Below are 18960 nucleotides of genomic sequence, written 5' to 3'. Positions count from 1 at the left end.
CTCTCTCTCTCTCTCTCTCTCTCTCTCTCTCTCTCTCTCCCTCCCTCCCTCCCTCTCTCCCACCCTTTCTCTCTCTCCCTCCCCCTTTCTCATTTTCATTTTCCTATTCCCTGAAGCGTTACAAACTAGGTAACCATTCCAGTGAATTAGGTCCTCCATTTTAAGCCCCATCCCCCCCCTCCATTAATAAGCTTCATGTCTTTACCCCATGACTTGGAACTCAAACAATGCAGCCAGGCATTTCTACCTACCTACTTGGCTATCAATGTGCCAAGAGCCTGGAGGTGGAGTAAATGGAATTCCACAGTCACCAAATCTCACAGGTGAAAAGCACCCCAGAGATCGCAAAGTCCAAGCCAGATTTGAACACTGAAGGGGAATGTGCTTCCTACTGAGGCATCCTATTCTCCTATTGGGTATCTCCAATTAGGAAATATTTCTCTAAAATTGCAACTTCCACCCACTGTTCTTAGATCTGAGTCAGTATCATTAACAAAGCTTCGCTAATCGTTTTGACTAAGGGGGCGATAAGCTGCACACATGACTCAGACTGATTTTCTCTTCTTTGGAACCACTGCCAATGCACAAGTCTTCATGCATCCCTGTGGCATGAGGTGCTCCAGGTATGCCAGCATGGGCTCTTGACCTTCTTGACCATTAGCAAATGGAACAATTCTTCCTCTGCCTGCTTCCACCTTCCTCACACTGCTACTTCTGAACTAGGACTGAGTGTGCCAATGATCATAGAAACAAGAAAAGAAAGTGGTGAATTCAGAGGGAAGAGGAGTGTGGCTATGACTTACCCTGGAGGGGAGTGGGAACTTTGAAAGGTGAAAGGGACAGGGACAGAATGGTGACCAATGCAAGTCAGATTCCTCCTGCCTTTATGACTGTTAGATGTAGGAATCTTAGACTGCAGTCATTCTGGGTTTTTTTTTTTAGGGGAGTTCCAGGTCAACAAGCAGCCACTATTCATGGTGAGTGGAGTTATGAGGAAATGAATAGTACAGCTGAGGAGAGAAAATAAGAAGGGGTAGTCAATTTTCTTAATAGAAAAAGAGCTGAAACCAAGATTTGAATGGGTAAATTCACTCACAAAAACTGCTAGGTTAAGAGGACAAATAGTGTTGCCAACAAGGAGAGAGAGGAGACCAACTCTGTAACAGCCAGAGAGAGGTTGTTGGTTAACTTAGAGGAATAGTGATATCAGATGATATGTGGAGCAAAGGGGGAATGAACATTTGACAGATAACAACTTTCCCTTATGACCTGCTGGAGGCAACTCCTATCGAGCTCCAAAGAGCTGATTGTCAAATTTTCACCTTGAAAAAAAGCAAGTTGGTAGAAGGGAAAGAATTTGGAGCTCAAAGTTTTAAAAACAAATGTTTTAAAAATTGTTTTTTTACCTGCAACTAGGAAATAAAATATACAGGCAATGGGGTATACAAGTCTATCTTGCCCTACAAGAAAGTTGGGGGGAGATGGAGGAGGATATAAGAGAGAACAGACTGGGGGACGGTGTATTCAGTAGGCTGGTTATCTTGGGGTGTGGAGTAGGGGAGAGATGGGGAGAAAATTTGTAACTCAAAATCTTGTGGAAATAAATGTTGAAAACTAAAAATAAATCAATAAAAAACCATAAAAACAAAAAAACCCCCAGCAAATTGTAGAAATCAGGGCTTGATTTTGATGATGGTCTACATTTATGAAAGTGATTTTTTAAATGTTGATAATTTATATTAAACTTAAAATGTGTCATTCATGCTTTTTTTCTCTCCAGAGAGCTGGTTGTTAAACATTTCCCAGAACCCCTCCTGCTAACTACTGACTAGGGTCAGGTGATGCCCGTTGCCCCTCCCCAGTGCCACCACAAGCTACAGAATTTGAAGAGATGCATCCTGACTGCAGGGTAGTAAACTTTTTAGCCATAGAAACTCTTGATGACTATGTATATTCAAGAGTTACAATCAACATGAGAGAAATGAAGCCATACACAATGAAATCCTTGACGCATTTGGATCATTTGCTTATAAATTATGTGCTTTATAAGCAGTGTGAGTATTATAGTGCTCACGCTGAATAATTAACAATTGATTCTCCCATTCCCAGTATAAGCAAGCTCTAACATACCTCTGCCCATGTTAATAATGCAGATTAAATTTTAAATGCATTATGTATGCATTTTTTGGAGAGCTAGTTGTTAAACATTTACCAGCATAGCACTCGGTGATATGAAAACACGCCACCACCACCTTATGGCATTAAGGCATTAATGGATGATAACCAATTCCCACTACCACCACGACCTCCCAGAAAATAATGAAAATTTAACAGTCAAAAACTGTTAAAGTAACATTTGACCACACAGTCACCCAAAGGTGAAACCAGTACTGGAAATTTTAGGTACTGAGCCAAGGCGATGAGTGAAGAGATGGCAGTGGGAACTTTACTAGGACACCCTCCGCTATCTCCTCTTAGAGGACCCGGTATCCTATCCATATGGGATACCAGACTCATCTGAAGTTACAGTTGTGCTTTGCTACTCTGGTGCTGGGAATGGACTGTGTTCCTGGGTGGGCAGGCCAAAGGCCATTGTGACAGTGAGTACCATCATAAGTACACACTTCTTAGGGAGAAAATTATTCACCCGTGTGACATCGATTCCATCTTCCAGGGCACTAGGCTAGTATTCTGCGCAATGAAAGTAATTTAGTAAATGGTACTCTGGTGTCCTGGACAAGTGAATTAATTTCACACAGGTCAGGAGTTTACTTCCAGAGAATAGTTCACTCCCTGTAGGACCAGGCTTACATCTGATGGAAAACTCAATTGGAATATGGAGGACACACAGAGCATCAGCTTCATGACACTCTTGCACCTTCAGATCTTGGTTGGGATGAGGAAACCTGGGTTGATAGCAGTCTGAGAAACTGGAGTGATTCTCACTTTGGGACCTTTGGGAACATCAGCTCACTCCATGAAAGAGAGTGAAAGGCACAGCGAACATGAAGAGAAGATCATGTGTGGATGTGAGAAGGGAGATCACAGATTTCACTGCCAAGACTACTGTCAAATCCTGGTCCTCCCAAGTATGGGTTAGTGAAACCTAAGAGCTGCTTCAACCCAGAGGAGGGATTCTCTTAGTCATAGACAGCTCCTTCTCCTTAGCCCTGCATTGATGACCCTTCCATTGAATTCAAGGCAATTCAGCAAACATCAAAGTATTAAGTGACTGTGATGTAACAATTAGTAACAATAATTGATTAAGCAGCTACCATATGCCAAGAATTGTACTAAGCTCTTGGGGTACAAGGACAAAAATGAAACATCTCTTGCCTTTTATTTTAATGGGGAAAGCAATGCATGCACATAGAAGAATACAACGATATGTACAGATACAAATGAAGATCCACCATATGTACAATACAAAATTAATACAAGGAAGTTTGGGGGTGGAGGACCCTATGAGTTGGGCGGTTGGGGAGGAGGGAGATTAGTATAAGCTTCTTGTAGTAAAGGGAATCTTGGAGGAGGAAAACCAGGCATTCCAGGAGAAGAAGATGAATGTTATTCTAGGGGACAAAAACATGACAGTCCCTACCCTCAGAGAGTTTATATTCCAATGTAATGATATTGGAGATTTGGATAAAGCAAATTTTCAGAGTGTGGTTTGATTATAGTGAGGAGGAAGCCCCCCAGTAACAAAATCTCTTGTAGGCTCTTATGTGTGTGTGTGTGTGTGTGTTTTGAAAAGGTCTCCTTCTCACACATGTGCAGATATGCAAACATTCTCCCCAGATCTGAAATTAGAATCTGTCCTTTCGGAGGATTCACAATTCATTCTCAAATGTCACCAAATACCAAACTGAGGCCTACAAAGAGATGTTCATAGCAGACACAAAGCGAACAAGGAAGGGTCCTGGGCTGGATGTCCTGAGCTCATAGCTCAAACAAGAGAAAGCCAAAGTAAAAAATCGGAGGCAAAAAACCATGCTTATGGACTTGGCTTCAAGGACCCCATTTTTGTCACGTGGGAGGTAGGGGAGTCATCCTTTCATCGATGCAGCCCAAAAGTGTTCTGTGTTTCAGAAATAGTCTTACGATGCTTCTCTAGCCAAAAAGATTCATCCCTGGGAAGTCAAACTTATGGGCACCTAGCCAGACTGGTTCTCCAATGACAAATGTCAGATCCATTGCCAGGCCTACATTTGAAGCCTTTCTAGCATTAACACATGCTATAGCACAGATAAACGAGCCTTCTTGCTATCCCTCACACATGTCCAGCATTCTGTCTTCCACTTCTGTGTCTTGGCATAGGCCCCCCATGCCTTCAATGCTACTACCTCTTAGAATTCCTCATTTATTTCAAAATTCAGTTTAAGTACTCCTATTTACATGCAGTCCTTCCTGATTCCCCCAGCTGTTAGTACTTTCTCTCAAAAAAATATATAATTACTGAATATTTATTTTTCCTATATTTTGTACATATATAAGCACATGTTGTCTTTTCCAATAAAATATAAGCTCCATGTGGGCAGGGATGGTTTCATTTTTGTTTTTGTTTCTCCAGTGCCTTGCACAGTACCTATAACAAAGAAGTACTTTGTAGAAGTACCGTGTACTTCTATGTACTAAGTACTACCATGTAGAAGTACCACGGGGAAAACCCTGAATTTGGATTCAGAGGACCTGAGTTCAAATGCTGGTGCTACAACTTATTACATGCTTGATCTTAGAGAGGTCATTTTATCTAGGCTTTTGTTTCTTCAACTAGGGAATGGGGAATTTTAGACTAAATGATCTTTGATATCTCTTCTAACTTTGAAGCTATGGTCATCTAATATTAAATGACATTAAAATCAGTATATTGCCTCTGAGGTTTCCTAGAATACAACATCAAGTTGGAAAGTGATCCATATTTAACAGATAAGAAAAAAGTGACTAGAATGAGGGGTCCTTGGCTATCATCTAAAGTAAAAGAATTAAATTTTATTTACTTTGGGTCTCACTGTAATATTTTTATACAGTAAAGTGAGCTCAAGATGGAATTTATCATTCCTTTTCATTGAACAAAAGTAACACTAATGTGGTTGTAATTGAGTGGTTTCAGTCATGTCCAGCTCTTCATGACCCAGTTTGGAGTTTTCTTGGCAAAGATACTGAAGTGGGTTGCCATTTCCTTCTCCAGCTCATTTTACAGATGAGTAAAGTAAGGGACACAGGATTAACTGATTTACCCAGGATCACATAGTGAATAAGTGTCTGAGGCCAGATTCAAACTCAGGTCTTCCTGATTCTAGGCCTGGTGCTCTATCCAATGCACCATTAATGAGTCCCCCTTTAGTAAGTTTTGAACCACCCTTCCTTCCATTGGTAAACTTGTATGTCAAAAACATTCCTTCTAATCTAATTTTAAGTACTGCAATTTGTTTATGAGCATTTATTTGCAACACAGTCCTTTGAAGTTCACTGGCAAGTGTTATTTTATGTACAAGTCTTCAAGCATAAGTCTGACCATATTGCCCCCATTCAATTAACTCCAGCGGCCCCCTATTTTCTCCAGGATCAAATGCCTTTCAAAGCCCTTCATAACCTGTGCCTGTCTCCTAGCTTTCTAGTCTTCCACCTTCCTCCAACCCCCTGCCCCTATGGGTAATGCCATCTGATGACAGTGACCTCCTTGCTTCTCTTCACACAAGACTCTCCATCTTCAGAGTTTATCCATCTTCACTAGCTTTCCCTCATTCTTGAAATTCACTCCCTCCTCATCTCTCTTTTCCAGCTTCTCTAGCCTCCTTCAAGTCCCCCAAGTAATTCTGCCTCCAACAAGAAGCCTTTCTTAATCCCCCTTAATGCTATTCCCTTTGCTGTATTGATTTTCTCCAATTTATCCTTCATATATCCTGTATATATTTGTTCTCACATTAATTCTCCCATTAGACTGTGAGCTCCTTGAGAGAAGGGACTGGTTTTTGTCTTCTTTTTTATTCGTAGTGGTTAACACAATGTCTGATACATAATAGGAGCTGAATAAATACTTGACATTATTGACTGACATTCAATAAGAATATTGTCAGAGACAAAGAAGCACTTAAACCATTAGGGTGTTGCTGTTGTCGTTGTTGTATTTGTTTCAGTTGTGAACACATTTGGGGTTTTCTTGGCAGATACTAGAGTGGTTTGTTATTTCCTTCTCTAGACCATCTTGCAGGTGAAGAACTAAAGCAGACAGGATTAAGTGACTTGCCCAAGGACACACAGCTAGTAATTGTCTAAGGCCATATTTGAATTCATGAAGATAATTCTTCCTGATTCCAAGCCCAGTGCTCTATGTGCTGTGCTACCCAGCTGCCCTTAAACCATTAAGATTTTTCCCTAATTCCATTCCCATCTGTCAACCATATTCAGAAAGTATAAGAAAGCAACAATGAGTTTTACCAAACTATGGCAAGAGAAACTTGTTTGACATTAGTAAGAACTTTCTGCCTAAAATGTTCGTGAGACCCTAAGCCGCATCACCCCCAAAAGACATCTGTTGCATGTCCTAAATGTAAGCCAATCAGAAGGTGTGTAGAAGCACATACACACACTCACACACACACACATTTGTCTGAGTTTGAAGATTCCTAGATCTCTGATATGAAGCTCCTTCTCTTTGAAATTGCTGACTAGAGGCATCTGTGAAACTGCATCAATCCTTCCATTATATCTGTGCCATGAACCCGGCTGTCACAAATTTTTCTGCCAAGAAAAATCCTTGAGATTTCTGACAATGTTTAAGGGGACTTCTTCTGGCATCTAAGTAAACGCAAATTCTATTTCCATACTCAATTTCTTTTCTTTTTATTTCTGACAAGTATTTCTTTACCTCTAACATGCTCTTCAGTATTCTGCTTTCCCCCTGTCTGATCCTACTCTGTTCTCTTCAGAATACCTCTTCTAGACAATACTCTCCAATTCTCCTAGTCAAATTCTCTCTGCTCTAAAAATAATTTTCTGTCTTTCAGGCAACACAGATGACAGGAGACTTGGTGCTCTTTTGGGGGAAAGCTACTTGATGATGATTAGTTCTTTAGTTAAAAATTTGCCTATTCTAGGCTTTTTTGAGAAAGAAGGGGGTCTTGGGATTATCTATCTAGCAATCCCAATTTTGAGACTGTGGAGATCCATACTTCTAAAGAGAGGGGCCAGAGTTTATGTGAAGTGTCAGGCTATTATTCAAAAGCCAAAAAGAACATGTACATTTCTCTACCTCCTAGCCCTTAAGTTGGAGGAGCATAAATGTACTACAACCATAATATGGGGAAGCAAAAGCCGACTTTACTTTGCCTTTGATTAGCATGAGTTATTTAAAGACTGTAGATTCATGATCCAACCATTCTGGAGAGCAATTTGGAACTATGTCCAAAGGGCTATAAAACTGTGAATGACTGAACAAGTTGTGGTATGTGAATGGAATGGAATGCTAGAAATGATGAGCAGGCAGATTTCAGAAAAATCTGGAAAGACTTGCATGAATTGAAACTGAGTAAAGTGAGCAGAACCATGAGAACATTGTACAAAGTAACAGTGACATTGTTCAATGACCAACTTTGATAGACTTGGCTCTTCTCAGCAATACAATGATCTAAGAAAATTCTAAAAGACTCATGATGGAAAATGTTATCTACATCCAAAGAAAAAACTATGGAGTCTGAATGCAGATCAAAGCATACTATTTTCTCTCTCTCTCTTTTTTTGTTTTTTTTTTTCTTTCTCATGATTTTTCCCCTTTTGTTCTTATTCTTCTTTTTGCAACATGGCTAATATGGAAATATGCTTAATATGATTATACATGCATAGCCTATATCATATTCATGCTGTTTTGGGGATGGGGGAGAGGAGGGAGGGAGAAAAAATTTTGGAATTCAAAATCTTATAAAAGTGAATGCTGAAAACTATCTTTATATGTAAATGGAAAAAATAAAATATTATTAATCGGGGGGAGGGAAGAGTGTAGATTCATTGGGAAGGCACTTGTCTCTCTAATAATGCTAAGTTCATTTCTTTTCTGGAGGAATTCAAGACCTCAAGGCGGTATCATAAGGCTGGATGCCCGTGTACATCTCTAGAGGGAAAGTCAGGACCCAAATGAAGAGGGAAGAGAATTGTACTCGTTATTTATGGACTACTGTGAGTTCTTTGTGTTTTAATCATTCTGCCTGTGGGATGATATAAAGGCTGTTTTCTTTAACCAATATTTATTATCTTGATTATTTATATAGGATCTGGGAACCATTTTGATCACATCCATGGAGACTCAGCTATGATCTATAATCAGAGATTTTCCAGGGGGAACTCCAGAAGACAGCAAAGAGATACGAGTTGGGGGACAATCTTTAGGAGTGGACCGAACGTGTGTAAACTCACACCTTGTAGTTCTGTGCCATGGGTTATAAACATTCCTTATATGTTCTCTTATTTCAACATTGCAATGATACATGATTTCATTCATGTTGGCAATTTGTAAGGTACACCAAAACCATCCATACTTTAGTAAACAGTCAGCATGAATTGCTGTGGACAAAAAAATTAAATAATCACCTAGCAGCCAAAATTCTTCTGATGAGCCTTCTCTCAACTTAGCTGGACTAGTTTTCAAACCAGTGGTTGGAGGTCCATTTCAGCTTGGTCAGACCTGCCATAGTTTGTGCTTTGTTGGGTATGGCCTTCAAGAACTGAGTTACCCCGTTACCTTGTTACAAATGGAGGATGCAATTGATTCAATAAAAGATCAGCATGATTAAGACCTAGAAACATGGAGAAGTGGAAAGGATTTGGAAACCATAGATCCCCACTTTGCTGTGCAATTCCTATAAGACCTTGTAAGGTGAGTAAAGCAAAGCACTTTATTAACTTCTATGAGCCTCAGTTTCCCCGTCTGTAAAATTAAAGAATTGGATAAGGTCCTTTCCAGAGCTAAATCCTGCTATTCTGTGATCCCATGAATTTCAAATTCCAAATTTAAACTAGTGGTTTTTGAGGAAGAAAATAGTTTTAAGTTGAAAAATCACTTTGGAATTCCTATGGAGTAAAGACAAGTGACCCAAAACCTGGCCTAGAAAAAAAATCCTTGGTTTTAAATTAACAAGTTCTTTTATTCATATAGAATATCTAAACAACATTCAATATCTTAAATCTCTTGTTCTGAGGCTGCGAATATGCCTTAATTGAAAAAAGTCATTAGAATGCTCATTAGCAAGGAAAAAGATTTGAGAAATGTTTTTATTATCCTGAGGATTTCATGTTTTTCTCAGCCCTCTGCTGAGTCTCATCCCAATTTTTCTTGCTTAGAGAGCAGAAATGCTAATGAAGTGAGCTCTTCTTAAAGCCCACCTTCCAAGCCAGTTGGTTGTGAACAAAGGCCAGAGAAGCACAGTCTGAAGACTGTCTTCTGGTGCCATGTTTGATAATACCACCCTCCAAAATAAGGACAAACACCTGATTAAAACCAAGACAAAATTTCCGAGATGGGAAATAATGACTTTGTTTTCAAAATGGACATTATCACCGGGGATTTTTTTCTCCCTATCTGTATTATCAGGTGGTTGTTACAATTTCAGATACAAAACCAATTTGTGGATAAAAACGTAACTGCCATACTCACATCTTGTGAGATTAGAAGTATCTCATAGGCCCAAGTTACTGCAGAGTGTTGAACTCTGGGTCACGAATAACAGGTTTCATCCCATTACAAGAATCCTCTAATGGGGTTACATAGGATGTGGATTGAAATTTTATGTTATTAAGATACTTCTGACTTGTTACTTTAAAAATCTGTCAAAGGAGACTAGTTCTCATGTGCCCCTTCCAGGAAGGTAGTAAAAAATCAAGATATGCAGATTTTTCAACTGGACAGGCCTCCCCCTAAATGCTCTTCTGCCCCTGAAATGAAAAAACATCTTTTAGTATTTAATCGGGTTAGTATATAGTTATCCAATCAATTAACTAGTATTTAAGGATTCTTTAGCAGAGGGTTACTTGAGGCTCTGAGAAATACTGGGGAAAATTAGATCTCAGACACATACTGAGAAGGAATTCAGAGGCCATTTGGACCAACTCACTCATCTTGCAAGTAAGGAAACAGAGGCCCAGTTAGGTTTGTCCAAGTTTGTCCAAGATCACAGGGATGATACCAGAGGCAGGATTTGGAACCAGGTCTGTTGACTCCAGGGTGGAAGCTTTTTTTTTTCCACTGAACCAAAGCACCTCTTGTTTTTCTTTCCTTAGACAAACATTTATTAAGCTCCTATAGTAAGTAGAGCTTTGTGCTAGGCACTAGGAGAAAAGGGGGAGGAAAAAAATACATAAGAAAAAACTCAGGGGCAGCTAGGTGGTGCAGTGAATAGAGCATTAGCCCCAGAGTCAGGAAGACCTGAGTTCAAATTCTACCACAGACACTTGCTGTATGACCTTGGGCAAGTCAACCCCAATTGCCCTCCAAAAAGCAAAAAAAAAAAAGGAAAAACTCTGTTCTCGTGGAGTTGATAGTAGGAATGGGCCAGTAGTAACTCAGTATGTTACACGATACATCTTCTACAGGAGGTCTTTCTGATCAGTCTTCATTCTAATACCAGCCCTTCCTTGCTTCTTGTTTATCTTGCGTGTAATTTGTTTGTCCCTATGTGTTTGCTTCCTGTCTCCCTGATTAGATGGTAAGCTCCTTGAAGACAAGGCCTATTTTTGCCTCTTTTTGTATCCCCAGCGCTCTTCACAGGGTCTGGCACATAAGAGGCGCTTAGTAAATGTGTATTAACTAAATTGGCTGATAAGCGAATTAGAGAAATGCCAAACAAAAAACCATTTGAGGTTGGAGGGTAAAGGTCATTTCTAATTGGCATAAGGAGGTTGTCAGTAAAGATATTATCTGAGTTGTCTTTAGAGACAGAGAAGAAGGCATAGAGAAGAGAGAATGTCCTTCTGAGTTTCTCAGAGTTGGAAGGGGCCTCAAGCCAACTCATACATGACCGAGAACCTAGAGAATCTCGGACAAGAGACTGAGGGTCCAGTGAGGGAAGAACCCAGCAGTCCTGGAGGGGGCTCATTACCCTTGATGAAGATCGTTTTAGGAAGTGTTTCCTTGTATCAGGCTTAAACTAGACTCTTTGAAGCTTCCATTCTTTATTCCTGGCTGCCCACCCTGGGCCCAAACAGAAGCAGTCCAATCCCTCTTCCAGATGACAGCTTTTCAAATACTTGAAGATGGTCCAATCCTCCCTAAATCTTCTTGTCCCCAGACTATCCATTCCCATTGTTTCATCTGATTCTCACATGGAATGGACTCAAGGCTGTTTACTATCTTGTTTGCTTCCTAAAATATGGTACCTAAAAATGAAGACAGTCCTCTCGGTGTGGTCTGACTCATTATTTATCCCTTTTAAAATTTACCTTCTTAGATGCAGCTCAACACTCTAGCTTGTCAGTCTCTCTCTGAGTTGTGACTCTCATCCAGCACAAATAAAATTGCAGAGGCAAGATGTCACAGAGTATGTTCAGGAGATGGTACATGGGGCAAAGAGGGTATTTTAGTTTGGTAAAATAATAAAGTATATGGATGGAGAGCAATATTAGATGAGGCTAGAAAGGTAAGATGGTATCTAATTACAGAGGGCTTTGAATATTAATCAGAATAATTTGCACATGGCTCCTGCCCAAGAAAACTTAGAAGCCGGTTGGAAAACCAAGACTGGCCTACAGAAAACAATAAAAGATGGTGTCTAGTCAGTTGGCGATTCACATGGCAAGACAGCTGAAAATGAAAGTTTGGAACTGAAAGACTGAGGCAATCAGGGTGGTGGGATCATAAAGTTGGAGCTAGAAGCAGCCCCCAAGGTCATCTCATCAAGCTCCTCGTTAGAGGAGAGGAAGTGAAGGCCCAGAGTTCTTCTGTTTGACATCTGAAGTTTTCACAACCTGGCCACTTACTGTCCTTTTCATCTTCTTGGGCCTTAATCCTTTCCACATATTCTATGATTTAGCTACACTGGCCCCTTTCCAATTCCTCCCTGGCAGCCCGTCATCTTTTACTCCCATGCCTCTGCATTGGCTGGAATGCCCTCCTTCCTCATCTCTTCCCTTAGGGTTTCCCTGACTTCTTTCTCACCTCAAATTCTAACTTCTTCAGACTTTTTCTGCCACCCTCACCCCAATCCTAGGCACTACTGTCTTTCTCTTTGAGATTATTTTCCCCCCATTCCTTATTCTTTCAGTATATACCTAGTTGGTTATATGGGCAGCTAGTTGGTACAGAGTATAGAACACTGGGCTTGGAACCAGAAACACTCATCTTCATGAGTTCAAATCTGGCCTAAGACATTTAATAGATGTGTGACCCTGGGCAAGTCACTTCACCCTGCTTGCCTCAGCTTCCTCATCTGTTAAAAAGAGCAGGAGAAGGAAATGGCAAACCACTCCAGGATCTCTGCTACTAAAACCCCAAATGGGATCACCAAGAGTCTGACACTGAACTGAAAGATTCAACAAGTTATTTACATATGGTCTCCCCATTAAAATCTGAGTTCCTTGAGCACAGGGACTCTTTTGGACTTTCTTCCTATCCCCAGATCTTAGCATGGTTCCTGGTACAGAGCAAGCATTTAATAAATGCTATTTGGCCAGCTGAGTGAAGTAATTTGCCCAAGATCAAAGTAGCTCTTTAATGGTGAAATTGGGATTAGAATGCAGGTATTCTGACTCTCAGACAAGTGGTTTTTTTACACACTATATCACTGCTTCTAGAAAATGGAGAAAAAAAAGTCCAGGAAGCCATGGCTTCATGGTGGAGGTAGAATTTGACCCAAGAAAGTCCTTCCCAGAAAGTTCAATGTGGAAGGTTCAAATGCCTCCCTGCAGCTCCATGGGAGGCCACATGGTATGATTAAAAAAAAACCATGAAATTTGGGGTCAGAAGACCTTGGTTCACATTCTGCCTCTGCTATTTACTAGCTGTGTGACCTTGGTCAAGTCAGTTCACCTCCAGGCCTCGGTTTCCTCCTATGGAGAATGAGAGAGTTGTATTAGCTGTTCTTTGTTCACTGACCATCCTCCATTGTCCCTTTGAGCTCTGTGGCATGTTTCTGAATATACTTGAAAATAGGTCAGAAAATAAGGAAACTAAGAGCCAGAGAAGGTAAATTATTTACCCAAAGTCAAAAGAAAGGCAGATCTCTTTACTTCACGACAACAGTCAGTACAAAAGCATTTATTAAGCACCTACTGAGTGCTAGGCCCTGGAGATTATAATGAGAAAAACGAAATAGTCCCTGCCCTTGAGGAATTTATATTCTATTGAGAGAGTCAACAAATATATATATATATGTATGTGTGTGTGTGTGTGTGTGTGTGTGTGTGTGTGTACATTTAAAGTAAAACCAAGGTATTTTCTGGCAGGTAATTAATAAAAAGGGGTGGGGCACAGAGGGAGGAGGGAGGACTCAGGAAAAGCTTCATATAGAAGGCAGGGCTAACCTGAGCTAAGACTGAAGGAAACTAGGTATTCTAAGGAGAGCACTGGAGGCATGGAATGACAAGCTATCTCTCCCTGGAAGAAGCCAGCACTTGACTACAATGATGCCTTCCCCAAATCCCATTTTTTGGCTGCTGTATGGCAACAGCTCTGAGGGGACCGCCACTTGTTGAGAGAATGGGAGGGGGGCCAGCCCACAGTTTATCCCCAGCTTTACACACTGAGTGGTCAGCCTAAAGATCCCTCTCAGAAGGGTCAATGGGAGAAGGGACTCTTAATCTAAAAAAAGTCTACAGACAAGAGCTTGATCACTCCAGCAAAAACCTTAAGAAGACGTTTTAAAGCCTAAAATAACTCTGAAGGAGGGTGGGGGAAGAATGAGTGGCCATGATCAAAGTGAAAAGCCCAGAAGCATGAAGGAGACCTCTGCTGGGAAGGAGACTTCAGCAGTAACAAACTCCAATTGCCAGGATTTAACGGGGGAAAGGCACTGACATCAAAACCACGATATCAGAAAAGTTAGAAGAGATGTTCCGTGCATGGGGACAGACTGATCTATACAGGTGATGAGAACAGAGGCTCAGAATACAAATAATTGCCTCCCTGCTGCATGGAAGGATCTGACATAAACCCCAGAAGGAAGCACAAAATGCCTTGAGGTTTAAAATGGTTTGAACCTGGGAAACTGATGTCAAGGAGATGATGGCGGTTGTAATCAATCCTTCCTGCCCTTCTCCCTTAATCAAACTCACTACTAATGTAATATACATACAGATAAGCTAGAAAATCAAGAAAGCATGACAAGAATAGGTAAATGGATTGGTTTTAATGAAGAGGAAAACTCTGATATGGAGTCAGTCAGTCAACTAGTATTTATTAAGCACTTACTGTATACCAAGCACTGTGCTAGGCACTAAGGATCCAGAGAAAGGCAGCCAACAGTTCTTGCTCTCAAAGATCTCACAGTCTAATAGGGGAGACAATATGCAAACAGCTCCGTGCCAACAAAATATGCTGTAGGATAAATTAAGGGCATTCTAGAGTCCTGGTCTTAGAGTCAGAGGGACCCAGGTTTGAGTTCTGATTCTGACGTTTACCATGAATCCCTTAAACCATTCTGAGCCTTAATCTCATCATTTGTAAAATGGTGGTGGGAGGATATAGCCTCTCTCACAGGGTCATCATGAGGATCAAGAGATATTGCTCCCCCAAGATGGTGCGTGAGCCTAGGTGGCAAGAATAGACTTTCCTCTCTAAGGACTAGACATAAAAGCTTTGATAGTCTTTTGGTAGGTTTAATCCCTCAGATACCAAGGTGGAGCCCCCTATCACCTCACTCCCATGATCAAAGAGAATTAAAGTGAGGAACATAAAAAAATAAAATTGAGGAACTAGCTAGAAACTTGTTTGGGACAGTCAACTGGGTTACTTGTAGACTGAGGCAGGATATATGTGTCGTGTCCCACTCATTCCTTCAGGACCATGATCTCTGTTGATTTGATTGGGACTGGACCTGTGATTTCACTAGTTTAGGAAACTGTTTCAATCAATGGAGATTGGCATCTTCTCTGAAACTTGTAGTCTTAGAGAGATACCTAGACCAGAGAGGCTAACACAGGACACAGGACACACAGCCAGTATGTGTCAGAAGCAGGACCTGAATCCAGTCCTCTTGGCTTTGAGACCAGCTCTCTAATGATGACAGTGTCTCTCATCAACAAATATTTATTGGATGTCTACATGTCCAGAACTGTCTAGGATGTGAGAAAAGTAAGCAATCCAATTCTTTGTTTAGTACAGTGTCTTTGTGTGTGGCAGTCCTTTCATTTTCTAGTCATCCCCAATATGGTGAAATGGTAAGGCAATCTTGGGCAGCCCCGAGAGGCATTGCTTCTAGGACTAAGGAGGTTCCCTGTCCTCTGCTCTGGTCAGCCAACACTTGGAATAATGTATTTGTTTCTGGGCACTGGTTTAGGGAGAACATTGAAAACCTGGAAAGGCAAACAGGATGGTGAAAAACCTTAAGTCCATGCCATGTGAAAACTGCTTAAAGGAACCAGGGATTTTTAACACAGAGAAGAGAAAAGTCAGGGAGAATATGATACTAGACTAAGTTTGAAAAGACTCATCACTAGGCCAGCTACAAAATGAAGAATTTTTTGGCCACAGAAACCCTCAAAGACCAGGAGGAAGTCCTTATACCAACAAAATCATGTGTGTGTGTGTTTGCATGTGTGTATCTATGCATACATATACACATGCATGTATATATTATGCACTCACATACATATTACAATTATTATGTGATCTTAGGCAAGTCACTTAAACATCTCCTTGGCTTCAGTTTTCTTCTTTGTAAAATTATGGGGTTGGACAAGATGGCCTCCAGTTCTTGAGCCATTATTCTATGAAAATGATAAGCTTGTATTCAGAATAAGCCAATTTCTCTGCTCAGAATTCCACAATTAATTTTAATGCTATGAAAGTTTCCTCAGGCTTGTCCTGGTACTTGAGGGCCATTAGCTATGTTCAAATCAGGATCCTAGAACCCGTTTCACATATGCTTTCTTTTGTGTGGGTATGTAGCAGCAACCATACTGACACCCCCAGGATGACTGCTAGCACAGGTTCTTAGATGTGCTTTAAGAGGAAAGATAGCTGTTTACGGGGTCAACAATGCTTTTCAATTACATTTATGAGTTCAGAGGAAAAGTCAGCACCCTGAACTTCAGAGAAACTATAAGCAGAGAAATAAAGACCAAAAGCCTGAATCAACTATATACTTTATATGTGTGTATATATATATATCCCTGGATCAAGATAGCCTTTACATATGAGCAGTCAGGGAGCTCTGAACATAAGGCCACTCAGAATCTTGACCAGGAAATCATGAGATCCTTCTCATAAGCAAGCTCCCAAAGCAAAATACCAACTCAGAGTAGATACACACTTCTCAGAGTCAGAAGGCATCACAACCCTCATGACTCAGTGCCTAATTAGAAATTAGCAAAAGGTATTAAAGCCTTCCTATCAGAAAGCCTCCCCTAAGCAAGCTTCCTTTAATGGGCTTTGTGAGGCCTGTTAATGGGCAGGGAAGATCTTGCCCCAAACCAATTTACAAATAATTAATCCCTCCCTCTCCTTCACCCCCAAGGATCCTGTACACTAGCCTTGACTCCATCCATCTTAATATACCACATCTAGCCAATCATTAATTTTATGATCCATGAGAGACAGTATGGCTTAATGACTAGAGTACTGAATTTAGAAGACCTGAATTCCAATCCTGCCACTGACTTGCGTTAGTTGTGTGACCATGGGAAGTCAGTTGCCTTCTTTGAACCTCAGACTCCTCCTCAACTTGGGAATACTGACATCAGCAGCACCTTTCTCCCAGGATTGCTGAGAAGCTCAAAAAGATCATGGATGTAAGGTACAAATTTCAAAGTGCTATATAAATGTCAGTTATTATTATTGTTATTATAATGAACTGGCACGTGTTGTTCTTCCCATGCACATTCATGGAATCTCTGCCTCAGCCACCATTGTCGTCACTCCCGACCCCACCCAGGTATTGTCACAGAAAGAGATAATCATGGCTTACCATTGGATGTAGGGCTGGATGCAATCTTAGGGATTTGCAGTATCAGCTTATTAACTTCATAGAAATAAAATTGACACCTAAAATGCTCAATGCTTCACCCAAGGTCAACAGTCAGCAATTACTAGGACTGGGACGGAAATACTGATCTCATAATGCCAGATCCCATGTTCTTTCCACTGTAGCATACAGTGAGGCTGTTTAAAACAATCATAACCCATCCAAGGAGCTCCCTCCCCAAGCATTTTTGTGGTGTAGTGACCTTAACCAAGTCACTTCAATTCTCTGGGCCTCAGATTCCTAATCAGCAAAATGAGGGGATTATATTAGATGGTGTTTAAGGTCCCTTCTAGCCCAAAATCCTAAGATTCTATTTACAGATAACCCAAAGATTCACCTCTTTGTAGACTGCTAAGTAGTTGAGCTATAGAAATAACTGGAAACAAAATGAGTACCCATCAACTGAGAATGATTGAACCAACTGTGGGACATGAACGTGATGGAATATTGACAAATATTCATAAAAAATGACAAATGTAAGAATTCGGAAAAATTTGGAAGGACTCACATGAATTGATACAGAGTGAAGGAAGCAGAACCAGGAAAATAAGCAAACACAATGATTGCAGCCACATAAATGAAAACAACACAGAAAGGCAATGTTTTGCAGAATTATGACTAATATTGTGGTCAATTGATCATTGTGATGGCCAATATTGAATCCCTATTGCATATGTCCATGGAACTATGAAAGTTTAATGTAACAAGTACAGTTTCTAAATTAGAATGTTTTGCCTATTTTTGAAATTTGTTACAAGGGGTTTTCTGGGTGGGATAGAGGAAGAACCGGCATATATGGAAATGATTGGGAAGACAGTGTGGCACAGTGTAAAAAGCACTGATTCAAGAAGAGAACTAGGGCTCTGGCAACTAATATCTGTGACACATAATCATGTAACCTTCTAGTTTCCTTATCTTAAGGAAGTGCAACTAGATTGCCTCTGAGGTCCATTTCAACTCTAGATCTAAGAAAAAAATAAAGATAGGGGTGTTCTAGAGTATACAATACAAGTTCTAGCTTGTATTGGAACCAATACAATTTCTAAAGTTCCAGTGAGAGCATTTATGCCTCAGATAATAGCAAATGCTACAGATAAGGACTTGACTTAGGATTTTGTTGATTGTCTAGACTTAAAAAAAGTGATGGAAAGAATGTTAATAATTCAGATTAAACTTAAAAGTGTATCATGGAGGTACAGCTAAGTGGCGCAGTGAATAGAGCACTGGCCCTGAAGTCAGGAGAACCTGAGTTCAAATCCAGCCTCAGACACTTAACACTTACTAGCCATGTGACCTTGGGCAAGTCACTTAACCCCAATTGCCCTTCTCTCCCCCCTTCAAAAAGCGAAAAGAAAAGAAAAAAAATTGTATCGTGTATAGCTTTTTTTTGGAGAGCTGGTTGTTAAATATTCACCTGCATGTCCCTGAATAAAGACATAATGAAAAAAAGAGTTTGTTAAGTCTAAAAGCCCACATACTGTATCATGATGGCACAACAGAAAAAGCACTGGCCTTGGAATGAAAGAAAATCACTCCAAGTCCAAGCTCTAATTACTCTTAGAACCTTAGAAAATTAACTTACTCTCTCTGGAACTCAGTTTCCTCCTCTATCTCAGGCTCTAACCATCTCTGTACAAACTAGGGAAATTTGTGTGTGGTTAACCACAAGTGAGTATAAAGGGAAAGACTACTGTGAATAATGGAGGCATGACAAGAGTGAGACTTTATTAGAGGTCCCCAAGAGACCACATTGGAGAATAAAAATTTTACCCATGTGTGACTATGGAGCAGAGAT

At 40.5% G+C, this 18960-nt stretch overlaps 1 long non-coding RNA gene across 1 annotated transcript in view; it reads left to right on the top strand.

Annotated features, from left to right (window-relative positions):
• Positions 1-8899, top strand: part of LOC138174262 (uncharacterized) — an 11149-nt gene extending 2250 nt beyond the window's left edge. The window contains exons 2-3 of the long non-coding RNA XR_011171652.1: positions 8057-8172; positions 8265-8899. This is a non-coding gene — a long non-coding RNA (uncharacterized lncRNA). The remainder of the gene's footprint in view (positions 1-8056; positions 8173-8264) is intronic.
• The last annotated feature ends 10061 nt before the right edge of the window (positions 8900-18960 follow it).

This window comes from Petaurus breviceps, unplaced genomic scaffold (genome assembly GCF_028583685.1).
Source record: "Petaurus breviceps papuanus isolate PSGF00001 unplaced genomic scaffold, PetGlider_PUasm1.0 688, whole genome shotgun sequence".
NCBI classification, from domain to species: Eukaryota; Metazoa; Chordata; class Mammalia; order Diprotodontia; family Petauridae; genus Petaurus; species Petaurus breviceps.
Note: the sequence above shows the minus strand (reverse complement) of the source record. Positions and strands in the feature narration are given on the sequence as shown.